A 16,628-nucleotide genomic window follows, 5' to 3' on the forward strand; every position below is an offset into this window, starting at 1 on the left:
CAAAACAATTTTTATACGACCACATATTAGGACAAGGGATTAAAAGTAGCGTTTGAAGATCAATAATAATTACATTAAGTATCTTAGTAGGCATAATATTAAATTCGTTAAGACATTCAATGATGGATGTATTAAGTTAAAACATTCAAAGTATTTTCGCTGCATGGAATATGAGAGCATTTATAATATATATATTATTTTTTAAATATTGGGAAACATAAAGTATGTTATGTACTTTATGTCCCTTGAGTTAATAGAAGTTTCCAAAACATTTCCAGAAGAAATAGGTACTTTGAAATCTACCTACGCTTGTATGCTGTGTCGAAAGGGATTTTTTTTTTAATCTTCGATTCAAAAGCAGGATTTCTCAATCAATTGGCATAAATAACCGTTGTTTTAAATTTCATATTCAACTTCACTCAACACAATCCGTCTTAATACTTAGTTCTAAAAAATAATTTATGATTCCATGGTGACCTGGCGTGCGCACTGCGAGCAGACGGTGGACGTGAGTGTTGTCGGGTTCCCTGCTTGCGGGCCGTGTCGCGGTGTTCTCTACACCAGAGCGTAGCTTTACAAGCTCCCCGGTTGCGAGGCTATGCCCATTAATGGCAGTGCCTTCGGCCTGACTGGTTCATTCATGTGGCCAGTGATTGTAGCCTCGTGCACAGGAGCTTGGAACTGCGGTCCAACTCCCGCCTGTGGCTTGTCGTTAGTATTTGAGAATACAACAATGAGGCCCACAGGCGGGAGAACGCGTCATCGCTACCAACGAACCGATCTCGTCATCATGGCAGACTCAAGTGCTTCTGCATAAACATAAAAAAAATATACGCACTTAATATATAAACTCCCATTCGTGAACATTGGGAGACTCTCCAATCGTATTAGTGTCCAAAAGAAAATTTATTGTAGCAAAAACTATTCTCGAATATGTATTACAAAACTCAAAAAGTCATAGAAAAGAGTTTTCACAACTTTAGAACTATGTTAGATCCCTGGCATCGGTGATGGTGCTTGTCCTCTTTACGCAAGGCACCGCAGTTGCTGTGACGTGTGGGTCCCTGCCTTTATCCCACGCGGATATCTGTGATGAACACGCAACAGTGTTGTTTATATGTTTGACACATTGTAGCTACAGTAATGCTGTGTGTTGCTTGTCCTTCATGCCGTTATGAAGGAAGGAATATCACCTCCATAGCTAAAATGTTACGAGAGATATTAAATTTATGAATTATATTTTAGTCGTTGCAGTGTTTTGAATTCAATTATGTTTATTCTCTATGTTTTCTGATGGTTATATACTTTTAACACCTTTTTTCAATATTTTATATTTGCTTAATGAGTTTAGTAAAATATTTCTAACTAACGATGAAAACAAAATAATTACATTTTTACTAATTTTTTATATTTTCATAATGATAACTAGTTTATAACTGTGAAACATTTTGAAACGATTCTACGGTAATAACACATATGTTTCTACGTAGTTTCTACGTAAAATTCATATGGTTTAACCATATCACTAAATTTATGTAAGTATACGAATTTGTAACGGATCCTATGATTGGTCGTTTTCGTTTTGATACATCCGAGTAGGAATGAACCGCTTTTGTTTTAATTAGAACAAATTAGTCGTCGTTCAATAGAACCACACAGCGTAACCATCGGTTGGCGAATGAGTTTTATTCCAGACGTGCTGTACCCTAAACGTGTTATAAGAAGATTCTTGAAATTTATATTCATGAAATAATTCGAAGAGTTAATTTAAGAGAATAGAGTCGGTTGAATTCAACCAATAATTCCGGGGGGAAAAATACATTACTGTAAGAATATTTTCTACGAATTTGAGTATTTCAAGATTTAAGAATACAGTTCGTTCTACGAAATGTTACCAGAGTACAATACTTTCACGTTTTAATTCTATTGAAATTGATGGAAGTGGCAAAGTTTCCGCTATTTAACTGGAAATAAACATTCTGGAAGAAATAGAAAGTATGTGTCTAAAATCTTACTTCGAAGACATTTTCGTCGTGATCTGATCTACGCAAGGGAGAACCTAAACATTCTCAAAAGAAAAGTTACCGGAGACCATAGTCGACAAGAAGCAGATCTAGGACCCAGTCCACGGAGAAGCAAGGAGGTCGGAGTCCCTGGAGCTAGCTGCGCGGGTTGCAGTCCAAACAGCAGTCCTGGAACCCGCTGCCAGCGAGGACCAGGCCGAGCTTCTGTACAGCGCCTAAGGAAAGACGTTCGAAGATCCTGAGGTCGGAGCTCCGATAGCAGAGCAACAGCAGTTCTGCCGTTGAGTTCGTTGTTCATCGAGAACGTCAGAGCAAAGTTGGTCGGTCCTGAGACCGAATTTGTCTCAAGGATAAATTGTCAAAACCATTCAACCAAGGAACAGTTTCGCGTGTACATTTTAAAGTTATGGACATAAGCATACTTATGACTCAAATTCTTTTAGAATAATTTTATTAATTAGAATAAATACTGGTCATATTAACAATAGATATAGTATAACATAGCATATCGACATGTCAATATAAACTCTTTACGGATGAATTTCTAAGTTACCAAGTTTAATTTCGAAGTTAATTTTTTCCTCCAATTGCTTTACTTGGATCCATTTTTTCGACATGTAATGTCATTCCCAGTATTTCAGATACTATCCTGAGAACCTATTGTTGGTAAGCTGTAATTTGAATTTTAAAGTAAATATTTAGTTTTCGAGAATAATGAGAGTGAATTAATCTAGCATCCTTGTATATTTCTGCTTGAGAATTGTGGATCTGATTTTAACTGTTTTGATAAATATTCCCTGCCCTTGGAATTCATTAATATCCCATTGTGACTGATTTAATATTTATCTTGAAATTAATTTACTATCGTTATTAATATTGTACAGTGTAGTAATTGTAAGGATGAGATACGATGTTGAAATGTCAACCATTTTAGGGAAAATATAATTTTCAGGGTAAACAAATTAACGTGGATTTCATTCAAGTAATTGTATTTACAACGGCACCCAACATTTGATATTTTCTACAAAATGATACCTAGAATTAATTTGCTTGTTTTAACCACACATAAAATATACTTAATATTTGTTTCGTGTCACATTAAAAGTAGGGTTGGTTAGTAGCTCCAACCATAGTACTGTCACGTATAAGCAATTCACACAGTATGGCACAACTCTTGATGTAACACTCCGATCACTGCTTTTATCCTGCTGCGGTGTAAAGTAATGTACATTCAGCAATGCTGTCGAGACACTTACCACTTTACACACTCTAGCTACAGTGAGACGATGTTGCTGGCCCTCTTTACCGTAAGGCATCACACTTGCTGTAGCGTGTGAGTAATTGATTTCATCCTGCGCGGATATCTGTAAAGAACACTAAAGCCGCGTTTACACCGGAGTTTGAAACACGAGTTGCAAACTTTTATTGCAAACAACAGTTGCAAACAGTAGTTTCAAATAAATGTTTGCAATTTTTATTTCATGGTTTTATTTCCATGCTTCATGAAAATAGGTTGAAACACTTTTGACCTTGATTATGATTTGCCTTCTGGTTCCTGGGATCAGTCCTTCACAGGATGTCAAGTGTCGAGGATGTCATTTTAGCCGCGGCGGCGTGTGTCGTGTTGTCAAAGCAACGTAGGCCGAGACGATACTGGGTGAGGACGTCTCTGCATTCCAGAGCTACGTACAGTGGAAACGACCTGTTGGACGATTTAAATAGAGATGATGTTGACCCTCTATCAGGTGAACTGAGAACGGACGGAAGTTTTAAAAACTTTGTAAGAATGACCAGTGAGGATTTTGAATATCTAACTTTAATGATTGGTCACAAAATTTCGAAAATGGATACGAATTACCGAAAGGCTAGTTCTGTAACGGAAAAACTAGCTGTAACCTTGCGCTTTTTAACTACCGGAGATTCATACACAAGCTTGAGTTACCTGTTCAAGATATCAAAATCAACCATATCTTTGTTTGTACCTGAGGTGTGCGAGGCTTTGATAAATCTTCTGAAGGATAACATAAAGGTAAGACGTTATAAGTAGACTACACATAGCCTATATTTGTTATTTTGACAGCCATTTTTAAATAATATAATATAAAATATTGTAGACTCAGAACCTGTTTAAGAATCCCCCACTCTCACCCCTAAAAGGTCCTAGGGTATTTTATGGCAAATATATTTTTATAATTTTAAGCAATAAAATCTACTACTGGTATTTCTTTATTTGTACCAGAAGTGTGTGCTGCTCTGATAGATTTGTTGGGAGACAACGTAAAGGTAATTAGGGATATTGAGTTTTTAAGGGGCGACACCGCTTGACCGTATGGTCATTAGACCGTATCAGAGAAAAGTGTGTCAGAATCACTGCTAGCCCCGCCCCCTCGCTGCCATTGGCCGGTAGCTAGAGGGGAAAGGGAACGTGACCAGGAGAAGAACAACATAAGTACGCCAACTCTCAGACACAATCAGGGTGTCCCCAGCTAGTACTTTTTCGAGTTTTTTGCCTTGAATATAATATTATGTTTACACTAAATTGTTTTATTATTAAGTGTTATTCAAACACACACAGGAGTGGAAGGGAATCTAATTTTTCAGTTGACGACGACGAGTCAGGTCAGGAACTCAATTCGGTCGTTCGGCATTAATTAAGTCATATTTTTTGTTCCTGGCTTTTATTCTGTCGACAGTAATAATTAATTTAAATTTAGATTATCAATGTACTAATATCGTTTTCATGTTCTGGTTTCATCAGTGGGAGAAAAAATGAAACTGACAATGAAATCTTACATGAAACATCAATATGTTTCAAATAATCCAATTGAAAAAGAAAATACAGCTGACAACGGCCAGTTTTAGACATAAGCTAAGTTTATCTAGGAGCGAGAGTGGAAGCTCTTTTTGATGGGATTAGATAAGAGCATAGTTAGACCAAGTGATGCAGGTTAACACTATTGAAAGTTAATTGTTTGGCCTTCTATGTTGTATTTTGGAGCCAAGTTTTAAAACAAATAAATTTTAATGACTCTGTTCTAAAAGGTTTAGCCTTGCTGAGTCCAGAAAAGTATAAATCAGATGACAATCACAGTATAATGCCACTTGCCAAATGTTTTCTTAATGTTATTGAAGAAAAATATTTCTATAACCTGGATAGGGAATGGCGTTTATTAAAGACTGTTGAAGCACTGAAGAAAGACGACGAATTTATGGTGTGCGGTAACAATGACCCACACAGATTTTATTTTAAGTACTATTTATTTATTTTCTTACCATACTATTTCGTTTGATTGTTATTATTTATGCTCAGTCTAAATGCCAATTAACTACATGCATTCATGTTTAAAAGCTGTCAACAACATCTGTAATAGAAATTTGAACAAACCAAGTTAAAGCCACTTGACATAACCCAAAAATTGTATTTACCTCTGGAAATGATATATGATTAATTTAATTTATAACACTAATTTTATGTTGTGAATATTTCCTAATCGATTTCCTGTTTGTTTTCATATATTGTATTGTTGACTGGAGTTCTATCTAATAGTGCTCAACGTATTGTCCTGGGTGTACATCATCTACTTCTGACTCATCCGTGATATTATATTCATATAAATAATAATTTTAATATATAAATTTAGGAAGAAAAATTCTAATATTTTATTGTTGGAAATCCTTGTGTCATTATAGTGTACTGTGTTGTGTTGAATAAATGTTTATTGTGTTTTTTAAGTAAAATAAGGATTTGTACATACATATAGTCTTACACTTTTTACCTAACAATCAAATTAAGTTAATAATTGAATTATTAATGCAGTGTCAACACCTACACACAATATAGCTACCTATAAGTTACAGTAGAGAAGAAATATAATGGATTTTTGGAATACAGTTTTTGGAATGAAAAATGCTGTAGGAGACCAAATGTTCCCTTCTATAACAGTGTTCATTAAAGCCATGCTATGCTTGCCTCATTCATACGCAGCAACTGAAAGAATATTTTCTGCAGTAACATTGACCAAAAATAAAATTAGAAACAAAGTACAATCACCACTGGTAAATGCATTTCTTTTGGTAAAATTAAATTGATGTACACAGCTGCAGATTTTACTGTTTCAGGAGAACCCCAGGAGCATATGAATTGTCTCGCGTGACTCAAGGGAGCCAGCAATTCGAAACAGCTTTGTGCATTAGCATAGAAGAATTTTAATACCTACGTATTTTAGGTAGATTTCAAAGAAATAGGTACTACCTATTGTAGCCGTTACGAAGGTGCGACTTCCGGAATTTTTTTTACATAGTTTTTCGTTTCATGGTCCATAGACCCCAAAACCATCGTCAACTCAAAAGCTTGTATATTTATACATATGTGTATATATATATATCACTTTCTTGTGGACGCGATAACTGTCCTAATTTTTCTCAAATCAATTCCAAACTAATATAGAAAATCTAAATGTGGAAAATCTCGATCGAGTTCGTTAATGAGCAATATCCGAAGAAAGGGGTAGAAATGGGGAAGGTTTTTTCAAAAACAGAAAAATCGTTCTAAATCACGCAATATGGAAAATATCACATCCTTTGAATTTATTAAAATTCTTAGGAGTAATGCCAAAATATTTTCTCTGAATAAGTTTTTGATACGACCGACGGTATCTCCAAGGGGTTGAAAAAACAAGGGTTGGCGGACAAAAAAAATCATAACTGTGTTCGTAGGTAAGGCATCAAATTTGTACTAATTATGTATTTTTCTTATAATTTCTATATAAACTTTTGTCTGGAACAATTTTTGATTAGACGAACCATTGCAGTAATGTAGTAAATAAAATAACGATAAAAATTAAGAAATATATATATTTCATAACTCCCTCAGTAAGTACACCATCAAAATCGTTATAATTGTTAGTAAATTTTATAATTTTTATCTAAAACTTTTGTCTGAAATTATTTTTTATATGTCGAACCATTGTTGCAGGGGGTGGAAAAAATAAAGGTGTTGAATTAAAAAAAATCATAATGTACCATGTACACTCATAAATCCCTTTATCGTGAAACCTTAAAGTATTCAGTACATCTTTCATCTGAAATAAATTTTTATACGACCAACCACAACTTCAAGGGGTTGAAAAAACAAGGGTTGGTGGCAAAAATCATAACTTCCTTCGTAGGTACAACATAGAATTCGTACGAATTGTGTATCAATCATATAATTTTTATCTAAAACTTTTGTCTAAACAATTTTCGATCGGAACATCCATTACTGCAAGGGGTTGAAAAAATAAGGGGTAGAATTAAAAAAAACTCATAACTCTCATTAGTTACAATATAACATTCTTCAAGTTGTTGGTAAACCTTATAATTTTTATCAAAAACCTTTGTCTGAAACAATAAAATTGATTGGAAGTACTATTGCTACAAGGGGTTAAAAAAATAAGGGGCAGAATAAAAAAAATTCATAACTCCCTTAGTGGTGCACTTTCAAATCCGTTCAAATTGTTTGTTAATCATATAATGTTACTTAAAACTTTAGTTTGAAACAATTTTTGATCATACAAACCAATACTTCAAGGGCTGGAAATAACAAGGGTAGAAAAACAAAAATACATTACTTTTTTAAAATACTTTTACTATCAAATTAAATATAATTTATTGTAAAAATTCCTAAGTTTTATCTAAAATAATTGGTTTAAATAATATTTCATGAAACTAACTATTAACATAAAAACAGGGTTCGAAATTTAAAAAGAAAGTAAATTTTTTAGTATCAATTTCGTTGGAATTTATTAATAACAATCTTAAGATTATCTTAAACCTTTGTCCGAAAAAAAATTATATGACATTAGTGTAAGATATAAAAAACAGTGTTTGAAAATCAAAAATAATTTAATGACTACCTTAGTAGACATATTATGAATATCTTTAAGACATTAAGTTAAAAACATTCAAAATATTTTCGCTTCATGTAATATGAGAATATGTTACACCAATCCTTTTTGAAGATTGGCGAACAGATAGGTATTTATGTCAGCTACATTAAGTTCTTAAAATGCTCTAAGATTTTATAGAAGTTTCAAAAATATTTCCAGAAGAATAGTTACTTCGAAACTACCTACGCCTGTAGAATGTTTGTTACAAAAAGATTTTTTTTTTTAATAATTTTGCATTTAACATTAGAATATGAAGCTGTTATTATGACGATATACATAATCATAACAATAATAATTTGAAGCTGTTATTAAGACTATATACGTACCTAATAATAATAACAACAATAACAGTCATTGTCAAGTCTCTAACAAATTTTTACATACAGCTTTTGTTAGGCGTAATTGTAACTTTACAGAACTTAATCAACAAATCGTGTAACCATGCACCCAACGAAACATTTATCAAAAATAAATGTAAACTGTATAAACTAACGTGAATGGGTGGGCTAAGCCGCTTTAATCTGTTAAAAAGTACAACAGACATAATATGGAGCATGAAAGTCGTACTAGCTGTGCGGCACCCCCAGGGCAGGAGAGAGAAGTCTGCCGGGGAGGGAGCCCTCCTTTCCAAGTAAACAAGTCGGCCTACACTGGGTGAAAAATTGTCGCGCGAATAACTAACGCCTAGCGTTTTTCACACAATGAAAGATGTATTTAAAAGTTACTTCTACATTTTATTAAATACACGAAAACTGATTGAAATAAACGTATGGGCAAAGTAACTTAAGTTACAAGTTTCAAAGATATATTATGTAAGGTGCAAAAATAAACAGAGTTAATTTTACAAGTAAAAACAAGATATTATAATTTACCGCAAGTTAATATAGAAACGCATTCTAAATAACAGTGAATAGTAAATGAGATCTACACATGTGTAGGTTTATTTACCACCCATATTATAATGTTTAAAACTTATAGCCCAGGCATTTTAGGGGAAAAAATCAAGCAAACCTAAAAAAAAAAAAAAAAAAAAAAAAAAGTTTGAAATTTGGCACAGACGTTCCTTTGGGTGTTAAAAATTGATCTTAAAAAGTCCCCATCTCTCAGATGCCGGCTTCATACTTTTTTAAGGCAATAAGGGCGTAAGTGCCGAAATCACAGATGGTCCCCCAGGTTCTTTGTATCAGTGTTCGAAGTCAGGCTGGATAAACGAGGAACTATTTTTAGCATGGCTAAAACATTTCAGTGCCTTTTGTAAACCAGATCCTAACAATCCAGTATTGCTTGTTCTGGACAACCATTCCAGCCACATATCTCACGAGTCATATGAATTTTGTCATCACAATGGAATAATCATGCTGTCTCTGCCTCCACAAACATCCCATTGAATGCAGCCTTTGGATGTTGCTTTCTATGCACCGCTGAAGAAGGCCTACCACGAAGCATGCAGAAGATGGATGGTAAATCATCCCCACGAAAAACTCAGTCCAGATGAACTTTCAGGACTCTTTAACATTGCGTTTATGAAGGTAGCAACAATTGAGAAGGCAGTCAATGGTTTTCGGAAAACTGAAATTTTCCCTCTAGATCCAGATATTTTTTCTGAAGAGGAATTCTTTCCCAGTAACCTGCAAGAGTGGATAGGTCTTTCATAGAAGGAGGAATTGAAAATGTTACCACTGTCACTTCTCCTTTTATTTTAAGTTCAACTACTGGGAACAGAATTGTCTCGCCCAATATGGATTTTACACATTCCAGTTGTGCTGGTCCTTCGTGTTCTTTCCAGGATGTGGCTCCAGTGCCAAAAATAATTTCTCGGGTCGCAATAGAGTCAAAGACAAGGCCTAGAAGAAAAAATTGCATTCTCAGATCCTAACTTCAACTCCGCAAAATAAATGTCTTGAAGATGCTAGGGCAAAAAGGGCTGTTGAAAAAAAAATGTTCGAATAAGAAAGAAGAAAGGACTTCATGGAGAATTAGGCCCAGATTCCCGGCCAAAAAAGAAACAGTCATAAAAAGATACTTCCAGTTAGTTCCTCAGAAGATGATGCAGTTGCTGATCCTTGTGATGACATAGAACCAACAATAAGCAATGCCAAAGACTTTTGCATTCTTTGTGGAGATGAAGGACATGACAATGAACTTTGGTATAGGTGCACTTCGTGTTCAGAGTGGGCTCATGCAGAGTGCACTGGTTTTGATACACCAGACAATTATATTTGTGACTATTGGAAGTCATAAATACCAATCACTTAAGAGTTGATTTTATCAGCTATAATTTACATAATTTTTATTTTGTCTGAACAATTTTTTTTTCCACACAAAATATTTTAATTCATTTGCTTGTAGTGTGCTATGCATTTATTTGTGCTTTAAGTATTAGTTAAGTGACAGCCATATGTCCAAAATAATTTAAATATATTGGTGAATATAAATGATCGGAATTACCCAAACGTCGGGGTAATTCCGACCAAACATATGACTTATTAAAAAATTTTTTTTCCCAAACCAATAACAATTTCTTTATTTCTAATACCCACAAGTCAAGTCATAATATAGGAGAATATATATTCTGTTTTACACCTCCATTCCGTAACAAATTGTCATAATATGGACAATCTTGCTTAAGTGATCGGAATTCGCCCACTCTACCCTATGCGATAATAATTGACTGACATATTAGGGATTACAAGGAACTACTGCACAACAATGGGTTTTTGAGCAATTTAGGTTAATATTGACTATAGCATTTTACCAGAAATAAAAGTAATGCAGGTTTTAAATTTGGCACAGACGTTCCTTTGGGTGTTAAAAATTGATCCTAAAAAGTCCCCATCTCTCAGATGCCGGCTTCATACTTTTTTAAGGAAATGAGGGCGTAAGTGTCGAAATCTGCATATCACGACTGCTGTGCGAAAAATATTAATTCAGTTGTATCGTAACTTGACATAACATGACAAAACAAAACATAGTTTTTCATTTCACCAATGTCCTGCTGAATAGCTGATATACTGTAAATCTTTCCTGTTGTCTTGCTTGAGGGTGGATGGACAATTTCAATGTGTGCATCTTCTAACCTCGCAGTCAACATCGCAAGGATGTCTGTATCAGTAGCTATTACTTTTACACAACAGCTTGTTGAATACTGAAGAGCAATAGCTGCTATAGTGGTATCAGCATCTCCTGAGCACTGAATTGCGTGATGACCTGAAGTTAGAAAATAAGTTACTAATAATTTGATGAGCCCATTTTTGTTATGGCCATTCCTCAGAAAGTCCATTTGCGTCGATGTAACAACATTGTTAGCAGCTATTGAAATATCGGTGGAAGACCTCCCTGCAGAACGCCGCCTTCGCTCTTCCTCTTTAGTGGTTAACTTGTCATAACCATCAAACACTACAGTTTCTGTCACAGAAAAATGTTTTTGGACGAATGTAACATAAACCTCACATATTTGACCAAATGTAGTAGGTCTTGGCCACACAAGTACATGCAAGAGGTATCCTCCATCGATAACTACTTTGCAGTCTACACTAATGCTCTCATTGGTTACCTCACACCTTTTTAAGATCTTTGCTATGACCGGATCAGATACAACCAGTGCTTTCTTCGGTAAGGGAAAGAAGCAAGCATGGAACATCATCAAGAACGATGTTTCCATTCGGAGAACAGTACATGTTTTTACATGTCCACATGCGGACAAGAAGATAGTTATTGCAGCTGGAGAAAAGTTTGCAATTGCAATGTATCAGGGACATGATAAGTATTCCACTTTGGATGAAATGAGAGTATATATGTATACCTGCAAGATAGCAAAGATGCCTGTTAGTGCTTCTTTCCAGCTAGCCTCTCTTCCACCAACCAGTGCCGCATGTGAACAGCATTCTCTTCGGGTTTACCTACAGGTGCAAGAGTGGCTGGGCCATTCATTAGATCCTGTTGAGTGGGGATGGAAAAGTGTGAGTGGCACACTTGTTCCTATAACAACATCCCTTCCTACAGCTCCAGAACAGCTCCTGAATTTGATATCATGTAACTGTAAAAGTGAATGCAGCCACAAATGCGAGTGTGTGCGGATGAAGTGTGGATTGCAGTGTGGTATTATGTGCACCAAATGTCGTGGGGCAACATGCACTAATGTTGTTTATCAATGATCGTTCTGATGAAGAGGACTTTAATGGACTGGTTATTTTTTTATTTTGTAGTTCCATTAATTGATTTTAGATCAGGTTTCTTATTTTTGCTGTGTATTATGCAACAATAATGGATGTTAAATAACTAAGTGCCTTTTACTTCACATCTTATACAAGTTACGATACAACTGAATGAAAATTTTTCGCGCAACAGTCGTGACATGCATATTTCGGCACTTACACCCTTATTGCCTTAAAAAAGTATGAAGTCGGCATCTGAGAGATGGGGACTTTTTAGGATCAATTTTTAATACCCAAAGGAGCATCTGTGCCAAATTTCAAGACTACATTATTTTTTTTCAGGTAATATGCTATAGTCAATATTGACCTAAATTGATCAAAAACCCATTGTTGTACAGTAGTTCATTGTAATCCTTAATACGTCAGTCAATTATTATCGCATATACATGTTTGACCAACCGATTTAAAGCTAATAAAATAACGGGAAATTTTTATATAGGTATATTTTTGCCTATCAGTGGTGAATTTGATGTAACTGGTGATTGTATAGAGCAGTGATATATTTTACTTCCATTAGTTGAGTATAAATTAGGTTATAAGATAATTTTTGCCATGTATAAAGTAATAAAAACGAATGATTAAGGACTAAGGGCCCTTAACTTTAAAATTTTGACCAAATTTTGATATATTAGAATGAGTTTTTTTCACGCAACAGTCGTGATATGCATATTTCGGCACTTACGCCCTTATTGCCTTAAAAATGTATGAAGCCAGCATCTGAGAGATGGGGACTTTTTAGGATCAATTTTTAACACCCAAAGGAACATCTGTGCCAAATTTCTAAACTGCATTATTTTTTTTCAGGTAGAACACTAAAATTCATGGGCTATTAAGCTATAAAAATTATATCGCATTTCGATATATTAAAAAACAATCACTTACCGTAACCTTTAATTAAACTATTAGCTTAAGTGACTAAACAAATGCGTTTCAACAGTTAATTAAAAATTATAATAAACTATCAATAATTTCATTAAAAACATAAACTTTGACTTGCGTGGTTGTTCTGTCAGGACTGTGAACGCAGGCGTGTTGAAGGAACAGCTAAATGACTGGCTAACTGGCGTGAGGAAAGCCTTCCCCCACCCGCATGACCCGCCCCCCCCCCACTACCATTGGCCAGGTAGGTAGCGTACGGTCTAGTGTCGCTACGGTCTTCTGGGGGCGACCCGTTTTTAAATAATAACTCATATTACTAATCATTTAAAATATCTTTATTATCGTTAACATTTATTTAATACATTACAGGTTACATAACCACAAGTCCAATATTATGGTCTATCAAACATTTAGAAATGAATGTAGGCCTATTTGGCTAAACTTAAAGTTAAAGTTTAAATAAAAAAAGTATAATATAGGTCAATAAACAAAAACTGAAAAAGGGCCAAAAACAACAAACAAAATTACTGTAATTCTGTATAGGTATTTTTTTACAGAGTCATCACCATTGTCCAGATTGCTGACGACTGCGAGCGCGTCGGCTATTGGTGTAAACTTATGGTCCAGACCAGCGCTTGAAGGCCTAGAAGATCCATTTGATGGCGGGTTAGAATAAATGTCGAATTGAGACATTCCCATTTCGAACAAAACTTTATTTATTCTATGTTTTGCTATCATTTGGGATCGAATATCGGTGATTTGACGCAGCTGACAAGCGACATTTTCAGCGAATACATCGCAGTCATCTTTTTGTTTCATCTGTGATTGAAGTTTTTTAATAACTTCATATGCTTCGTGGGCCTCAGGGTTCCTTTTACGTTTGCAGTGCTTACGGTTATTACTAGTGGAGGGGCTGATTTCAGACTAAATTGTCTCACACGAGGAAATATTTCCACCACTTGTTTGGGGAATATCACTGGTTTCAAAAGGAGCTGGTTCGTCTACTTCTGTTCCATCCTGGAAAAAAAGAGGGTATCTAAATAGTATGATAAAAAATGTATTTGTATATGCATTGCAAATTATTGCGTGATGTCCAAATAGCACAAAAACATGCATTAAAACGCTTTAATCCGGCTAAAACGTTAGTGAAAAATGTGGCACAGCATTACACTATTCAAGCTTATTTGGTTAGACTAGAAATTAAAATTAAAACTTTGATTTTATTTTTAAAGCAGGAGGATATTACTTTGAGAGGGGTGGCATGTGTGCATTTGCACAATTTTCTACGACGAGAAAATGTAGCAAATAAAGGCTATAAATATAAATAATATACTAGGCTATATAAATATATACTGGCTGTACTAGATAATTAATTTCTTCCATCTGATTGCAGCTTCCTTCTACAAAATATGAGTGGCTACATCACGCTGAAGAGTATAACCGACAATGGAACTTCCCTCACTGTATTGGCAGCATGGATGGGAAACATGTAATGCTACAAGCACCATTCAACACTGGCAGTGACTACTTCAACTATAAAGGATTCTTTAGCATTGTCTTGCTTGCAGTTGTAGATGCAAACTATTATTTCACTTATGTTTCGGTTGGATGCCAAGGACGCATTTCTGATGGTGGTGTATTTGCTCACAGAAAAATCAAGAAACTTTGGGATGAATTTGATTTGAACCGTCCAAACCCCAAAATGTTTCCAGGGAGGACCTATCCAGTACCTTACGTCCTGCTTGCAGACGATGCATTCCCTCTGCAACCAAACATCATGAAACCATTTCCAGGCCTCCACGATAAAGAAAGTCTTGAACGAACCTTTAACTATCGCCAATGCCGTGCGCGTAGAGTCGTCGAAAATGTGTTTGGAATTGTATCGGTAGTGAAAACCACTTCTTCTTGAACCAGAAAACGCTGAAAGAATTGTATTAACATGCGCGCATCTGCACAACTTTTTAAGGAGGAGCGAGTCGTCAAGTGCATCGTACAATCCCTCAGGGATGTACGATAGTGAAGATACAAGTGGAACTCTTGTACCTGGCCAGTGGAGGGTGGATGGAATGCCCCAGGGGACACTTCTCCGTCTAAAGCGGATTCCTAGGAAACCCTCAGAGCTAGCAAAGGAGATCCGAAAAGAGTTTTCAGAATATTTTAAGAGTCCTCAAGGATCAGTCTCCAGGCAGGATAAGCATTAGGTTAAGGCAATGTGAAATCGTTGTGTAATCCTGATTTAACATTAGCACAAACATACATTAGTGTTTTTTTAATTGTAAAAATGTTTATTGTAAATTGTAAATTTTTTTCAGTAAAAATATACGTAATTATTAAAAAAGCTTACCTGTGGGCCTACTGCTTCTTGCTCCCCCGCTGTCTCTCGAGCTTGCCTGGGGGTCGTTTTGTCCTTCAGGAACATCATTGGTTGAAAAAACTTCCACTTGGTTTTCCCATCGTCGGCCCCCGATCCAGACTTATTCCCCTTTTCAGCTTCTCTATTGAATTGAATAATGAGGTTCCTCATTTTATTTTGTACCTCTGCCTTGCTTAAATTCATTTCACGTGAAATGTCATTCCATGCGTAGGTTTTCATGTTTTTATTTTTTGTAATCGGGAATAGTTTGGTTCCACAGGACTTGCTGCTCTCTGTACAAGCTAATTAACTTTAGAATGTTGTCTTCTCCCCACTCCATCTCACTTAGTAAATTTTCCATTGTCACTCACCACTGATCACTCACAACATGCACGAGATAACTCACAACATGCACGAGATAACTCACAACAAGTACGAGAGAACTCACAACAAGCTCGAGGTAACTAGTAGCAGTCCAGACAGGAAATGACACTTGAGTCGAGACAGGGTGGTGCGAGTGATCACGTGAGTGAGAGTGGAGGTGGCAGCGAAGGGGATGGCGGGGAAATGTTTCTGTTTCGTGTTTCAACGGCACATAGTGACTGAAACCAGTGTTGCAAACAAAAGTTTGCAACAGACATTTTTGTTTCCACCTGAAGTCGGTAAAGATCAATGGGAGTTGCAAACACTGAAAAACTGTTTGCAACAGCGAAATGTTTCGTCTAAAAATGCGCGTTTTTAGAGATGTTTGCAATTTCGGTTTGCAACTCGTGTTTCAAACTCCGGTGTAAACGCGCCTTTAGCTAAGTTGTCGAGACATTTACCACTCTATACACTATATCTGTAATGAGGATTTGGTGCTTGTCCTGTTGGCTGTATGGTACAACACATGTCGTAGCATCTAGTACACTGCTTTCATCCTGAGTGGATACTTTTAATGAACTCTCAGCACAACTGATGTGTTACTCAACGCTCGACACACTGCAACTGCTATGAGGCAATGGTGCTTGTCCTCTTTGCTGCATTTTACCAAACTCGCTGGAGCATGCAGGTCACTGTTTTGATGGTGCGCAGATATTTGTAATGATCACTCAGCTGAGTTTGGGAGTTACTTTACACACTATAGCTGCCACGAATTAGCTAGTCGGGAGTGAGCCTGAAACCTTTGGAGGATGGTGACTATCACTTGAGGTGTCAGTGATGTTACCATCTCTAGATCGTATTCCCACCA

The 16,628-nt window shown here is 35.8% G+C and overlaps 1 protein-coding gene across 1 annotated transcript in view; it reads left to right on the top strand.

Annotated features, from left to right (window-relative positions):
- LOC134527334 (protein espinas-like) overlaps positions 1-16,628 on the top strand; it is a 1,109,625-nt gene that overhangs the window by 992,033 nt on the left and 100,964 nt on the right. The window lies entirely within an intron of this gene.

This window comes from Bacillus rossius, chromosome 1, assembly GCF_032445375.1.
Source record: "Bacillus rossius redtenbacheri isolate Brsri chromosome 1, Brsri_v3, whole genome shotgun sequence".
In the NCBI taxonomy this organism is placed as follows: domain Eukaryota; kingdom Metazoa; phylum Arthropoda; class Insecta; order Phasmatodea; family Bacillidae; genus Bacillus; species Bacillus rossius.